Genomic DNA, 6,493 nt, shown 5'->3' with positions numbered 1-6,493 from the left:
CACTGATTGACAAGGTTTCTGACAAGGTCTTATTTCACTTATAAACAATGATAAGGTAAATGTTTGATATGACGGTTCCTGATACCAAAAATAATTACTGCAATTTACTATAAGCAATTCTGTTTAATATACAGGTAATATAAAGTAAGTAGAAATATGCTTAAAGTGGAAATTAATGATTCATCCAGAAATTCTCTGACTGCTAAGCCATCCTAAAACCATTGTTCACAAACATTTTCTGACATCAAACCCTAAACGATTATCATTATTTTCGCAGTGTACTGCATCATGCTCTCAGTTCATATGTGTCTTCTTCTTTGGCAATATCAATATTCTCAGTTGTGGCTAGATTATGCAACATAACACAAGCTGCAACCTATTAAAAATAAAAGAAAATATGTATCAGCACCATAGTTTAAATTCCACACACCCATACATTAGTATATAGTATTTTATATCATATTTATACTAATAATATTTTGTATAACCAGCATTATTTTGAAAGAAGAATAATTACCTCTGCCATCTCTTGCTGTGGGTAATTTTCTGCTGATTTTCTGAAGCAGGTTTCTGGTGCACTGCTTTGGCAGTTGATAACGTTTCAAGAACTCCTCCTCTGACTGCATGACAACTGGATCCTTCTATCTCTCACCACTAAACGTGGCAGACAGACCTCCTCCACTTCCTCAACTTGGTCCACATTACCATTATTACCTATAATAAAGAGGATTCACACAATAGTACACAATTCCCAAATATACATAAAGCATGGAGGCCACAAAATTGCTTCATAAGGTCATATTCTGAACAATTAATTGATAGCATTAACTTCAGATATATAAATCATTGCACATAGGTTTCATTACGTCAAATAATAATTTAAAAAACTGACTCAAATCCTATATCAATTTATTACTTGGCAAAAATGTAAATTATGATTTTCTATTAAATGTGACATCAAGTATAGGAGTTTAATGATTCTGCACAAACTAAGTACATTAAAGGATGATAATACCATGATGAAATACAGTTTAATGACTGATTTCCGTTTTTCTAATAACTATTTTTAAGTGGGAGTGATAACAGCTGATGAAGCAAGAAAACCGCGATACTGGACACGGTACAGGCTGACAGTACCTTCACCTCACTGGCCTAAATATGTCTATTAATGCACGTCAACCACTTCTTATGTGCTTCTTACCTTCTTAAAAATGTTATTGGTGTCGTTTGTTCAGCATTGAAGTTGACTTTTGACGCACGAAGTCGTAGATAAGAGCTCAGGAGACAGGTTTCGTTTTTGATTATTCGTGGAACGCTGTTGATGTGTTCCAAAATTCAATGGTGTCAACAAAAGTCTCCGACAAAATATCTGATGATTAAGAGACACTTTGCAAAGCCTACTATGGTATGAATTAAAATACAGTCGGTTCATATAAATGTTTAAGTTTTATTAGAGAAGAAGCTTTTTGTTTTTTGTTGTAATAATTTCGATTCGGGACGGCTCTGGGGAGGGTTAGCCGATCGCATTTTTTTTCGTTAGGGTGGCTATAATATCTTCGGGCGAGCCCAAACAAATTCCGTTTAACTAATCCGATTTTTCATATTCGGGTTGGTAAGGTATTCGTTCGGGCCGGTACGAAGTTTAAAAAAACGGCCCGTAGTCGTTAGTACGAAAGAGACTCTGCGGCAGAACAAAGCCAAGCACCGCCAGAACTGCCGCTTCTGCTCAACACCCAACTGACGCTGCATGAAGGTGAAGAGCCAAGGCTTAAAGTGCCAGGCCAGGGAAAGGCCGCCCCAAGAGCCAGCCATGATGATCGAAAGTCTGTTTGTTTCCTCAGCGAAAAAGAAACCAAGAGTCCAAGTTTAACAAGTCCAGACTGCGTGTCAGAACAAAAGACTGCAGGAGTGCGCTCAAAGCTAAATGATGAAAAACTACTAGCGAAGCTGACTGATCGAGACGTCTCTCTCTCTTTGTCTTCCCTCCTCCTCTCTTTTGTATTTTTCTCTCTGTCACTTTCTTTTCATATCTGTCTGTCTCCCCCCCCCCCCCCCCCTCTCTCTCTACGATGTACAGTTGGCCATGTTTCAAGCCGTTCATGAATATCTCCATATGGCGGTTGAAAATAGCCCAGTACAGGTTGCACGGGTTAAAAATAGCTGGCGCGCCATGCCACTGCGACCTGACCTCTCCAGAAATCCAGGGAGGTCATAGCATGCGCTGTGGTCGTAAAAAGAAGCGCTTACAGCCGATCGCTAGTTGTCTACTCCTATCAAATCATTGTACCGTCATATAGTTATGGGACTACAAACTCTCTCTCGTTCGTTTTATTCACGCGCTCACGGTCACTTTGTCTATCACTCTCGTTCGTTCTTCTCTTTTTTTTCTCTCTCGTTACATTTCCTACTTTCCCTTCTTTTCTTCTTTGCTGTCACATTCTCTCTCTCCTTTTCTGCATGTATCTTGTTCTCTCTTTGAAAGATATTTTGTTTCCCGCTGCAACATCAACACACGCTCTCTTTTCCCCACCCCTCTCTCTCTCTCACTCATTTCTCTCTCTCTCTCTCTCTCTCTCTCTCTCTCTCTCTCTCTCTCTCTCTCTCTCTCTCTCTCTCTCTCTCTCTCTCTCTCTCTCTCTCTCTCTCTCTCTCTCTCTCTGATTATAAAATCTTTTTCTTTGCATCCTCCCAGTAATTACAAACTTGGGGTGATATATTCCAAAAGTTGTGATCATTTCCTATTGTTTCCCGGGAAGCGGTTACGTATACAATTGTATCGTGTGTGTGTGCGTGTGTGTGTGTGTGTATGTGTGTGTGTGTGTGTGTGTGCGTGCGTGTGCGCGTGTTTGTGTGTATGTAATACCATTATCGAGTTGATAGGTACGCATTGCTTCCAAGTAAAAGGTTCCTTTTCTGAAGTGATACGTGAGCGGCATGTGCTAGTATATATTTTTTTTTACTAAAGTTCTTGTTTCATTTCCATGACAGATGGTATAAAAGGAAAGAAGCATGAAATACAAGCAACATATGGTAGAGGCCGTCCTTGCTGTCTAAAGTCCATCTCTAAAGCTCATCCTTCAGTGGACGAGGCGTGAGAATTTCTCGCGGTGTGCTGTCTTGCGAGAACCAGAAATGCTCGCGAATTCAAAACATGGAGCTGGATTCATCTGGAGACTCACATACCCATCACCTGCTACAGCATTGCATTGTGTATGGTTAATGTGGTCTCTTGCAAGCTGTTAGGTGATGAAGGGAGAGCTTGGCGGCATCCATATGTAGTAAATGGAACAGGTCTCGCTAGAATGCGAGACCTGTGGAAATTCCGTAGGAACAAACGCTGTGAACCACACAGACAGAACACACAGTGACAGGTTTTGTGTGGCTGTTACAAGAGGCTTGTTTTACTAAAATGTGGTATAAACTTGTAGTGATTGGAGAGGACGAAGTCCTCCTGGAGTAGGTCGCTTGCCTGAAGTTGAATGATAGGCCATTTACCAGGGCTTTCGGCTAGAGAGATTAGCAGCGCAGATGTCAGCCTCCTCGAGGGGATGTCACTTGAAACCACAACGTAGGTGCTTCGCTATGGCATTCTACGCAGTGACTGCGAGGGATGCTTGTGGCATTCCATGTTAGCAACCCTTTCGAAGCAACACTGCATTTTATGAAAATCCGAGAGCATGGATCATGATCGTATTTTTAAAGATGAAAATGAATAGACAAAGAGAACAAATAAGCAAATAAACACAACACAATAACAAAATGGAAACAAGAGATAAGCAATTAATGAATAATGATACATCACGTAGAACATTACCACTTATTGCAATTGAAAGACAGCAACATGGAATTCCAGTAAACCTTGCTATCCAGAATATTCACAATCATACGTTTCCTATGCCAGCTCGATGAAACTATTTCTCAGAAAAATTAATGACATGAAATAGTGAATAAAGTCTAGAGTAAATATATGTTTTAGAGATTGGATGATATCGAGTATCAACACTAAAAACCTTCAGCAGTAGCCATGTTTTCTTCTCTGGCAACACAATAGGTTAAACGGAGAAGAATTTACCTATAAAAGATTTCTCAGGACAATGAAAGTGTGCTTTAATGTATTCTTCGGGGAATGAAGAAGAGTGGAGTCAAGTAAAGATGAAGTCAGAGTGAGAATGAAGTCAGATGAAAATGATGAAGATGAAGTCGTAATGAGAATGACGTCAGATGAAAATCGTGAAGATGAGGTCTTACTGAATGTTATTGATTTGATTTGATATAATTTATTCGCAGAACAGTTTACATGCCCTGCAAAAAGCCAGGGTAAGATGTCAAGCATCTATCCAAACTGGCTATAGTAAAACTAATATATGGTGAACATTAAAATCTCCACAAAATAACAAAGCATCATTATGTATCATATTGTCAGGAGGTTTAAGTACCTCTTCACTATCATGCGGATTATATACATTAACAAAAATGATAGTTTTGCCGTCAAGAAATCATTTAACACCGAGATATTCAGCACATGTGTCACGTTTGTCATCGATCACTTTGGATGGTATGGAGTTCTTATATATATGCCAAGCCCTCTTGTAGAGGGAGTAGCCATATTAGGTTTGTCGTAATAAGTGTATCCCGCAATTTTTGCATAGCGAGCACTAATTAGTTCAAGTAATTGTTTCAAATAATTACTTGGAGCCATCGGTCGTTATCCTATCATTTCCAAGGTCCATTATCGGATGCAAATCGACGGGCGGTGTGGGCTGTTGTCGCTCCAGGAGGGTGACCATCCTTTCCTGGAATTTAGATTGTTGGACCATTTGCTGTTGCATCATGAACATCATCTGGCCCTGCTGGTTCATCATCAGTTCCATCTGCTTAATCAGCGTGTGCAGCAGTTCCTTTATTTCACGGTTAGACTCTTGTTTATCTTGTTGCAACGAGGGCGGTGCTGGGGCTGGAGTTAGAACCGGAAGTAGAGTTGAGGTGGGCACTGGAGACTGCACTAGGGTTGAGTTTGGTGTTGCAGGAGCTGGTGCTCCTGTTGTTGTTGTGGATGGTGCCTGGGCTTTATTTGAAGGGATTACCACATTCTTCTTTGGAAGAAGTGGGAAGGCCTTCACATCAGTAAGGCAAGGAGCTGGGGTGGCGTTCTTGGCAGGAAGGACTGCTTCCTCTGATATTTCTTTTCCCTATCCTTCGGAAAATATGTACATAATGCAGAATTCGCAATATGCTCTTGGCGGCAGTTCACGCACTTCCGTGGAATATCTTGTCCTTCGGAAATCTTATGAGCGCATTCTGGGGGAGAGCGCAGTATCGGCACCGCGGTTCGTCGCGAGGGCAAGCACGCGCTCCGTGTCCCCACTTGGAGCAATTTGAGCAAAACGGGGTGAAGGATTTGAAGACGGCACACCTAAAGGGTGCCATACTTTCAACCAATTTGATCGACTTGGGGATTACCTCCCCCTCGTATGTAATAACAACACGCTGGGTGAGCTTCCCGTTTATCTTCAAACGCCTTACATTTAAAACATTGTCATGGTATCTCATATCATCGGTCCCTATTTCCTTTGGGACGTCGAACAAGATGAGGTTGGTGCATTGTCCTTTCCCGCAGACTTTTGCTTTCTCAAGGACTTCTCCCATTGCTCCGACTGTTGTTATCTGTGCAAGAATTTTTTCGTTCTTGCAGCGAACGTATATATTGTTTCGTCCAATTCGTAATTCCAATGAATCCTTGATTTTGTTGTAAGGATCCACTTTGAGAGCCTGGCATATCCAGCGATATTTATCTCCTAGAGTCCGGAGTTTGCTGTCTCTCTTGAAATGGACACAGAGGTGCCCGGAGGGAGTAATTTTCACAGAAGCGTCAGGTGCAGGTAACTTCCTCTTTGCTGCTTTCCTCATTCTTTCTTCATGCTTGTTGGCAATAGCACCACCGCCTATGTCTACCTCACAGAGGGCGTCATATCTGCCCTCAGTCTCCATTCCTTGAACAGAGGTGGACATTGTTCTAGAAGGGGGGCGGGGTCGCCAGAGAGCCCGACCGGAGCGGCTATGGAGTAATCCAGGTCTGCGAAGACCTGCTTATACAGGTGACACAGATCCTTGAAGATAGGACACGAGTCATGAGAGAGGTCAGAATACACGTCCTCTCACGTCGGTGACACGACGTAGACTGTACTGAATGTAAGTGAGGTCAAAATGAATCTGGTCAGATAAAAATGAATGAAAATAAAGCATGCATCTTCAGAATAAGATTGGATTCAAATGGATATAAATGAATAGTCTTAATGACAAATAATGAATCTCTACATTTCTTTATATGTGCAATGATACTACGAAACTATAACGAAAGCATGGCATAGCAGGATTAATTTTGTCGCAAGTTGATATCTGTCACAGTGGACTAGTAGCTGCTGCCGCTACTAGAGCTGGCATTGCATTGGTGCAAGAGGTAGAGCTGGTGCTGCTGCTAGAGCTGGCATTGCAT

At 41.6% G+C, this 6,493-nt stretch overlaps 1 long non-coding RNA gene across 1 annotated transcript; it reads right to left on the bottom strand.

Annotated features, from left to right (window-relative positions):
• Positions 1-320: 320 nt before the first annotated feature.
• LOC147469193 (uncharacterized) lies at positions 321-1,358 on the bottom strand. Its single transcript, XR_015192162.1, has 3 exons — positions 1,202-1,358; positions 518-714; positions 321-376 (listed from the first exon to the last, which is right to left on the bottom strand). It is a non-coding gene; the product is annotated as an uncharacterized LOC147469193 (long non-coding RNA).
• Positions 1,359-6,493: the final 5,135 nt, after the last annotated feature.

The sequence above is a fragment of the Penaeus japonicus genome, unplaced genomic scaffold (genome assembly GCF_977035675.1).
Source record: "Penaeus japonicus unplaced genomic scaffold, GWHDUDI00000001_assembly GWHDUDI00000023, whole genome shotgun sequence".
Classification (NCBI taxonomy): domain Eukaryota; kingdom Metazoa; phylum Arthropoda; class Malacostraca; order Decapoda; family Penaeidae; genus Penaeus; species Penaeus japonicus.
This window is presented reverse-complemented; position numbering and strand designations above follow the sequence as displayed.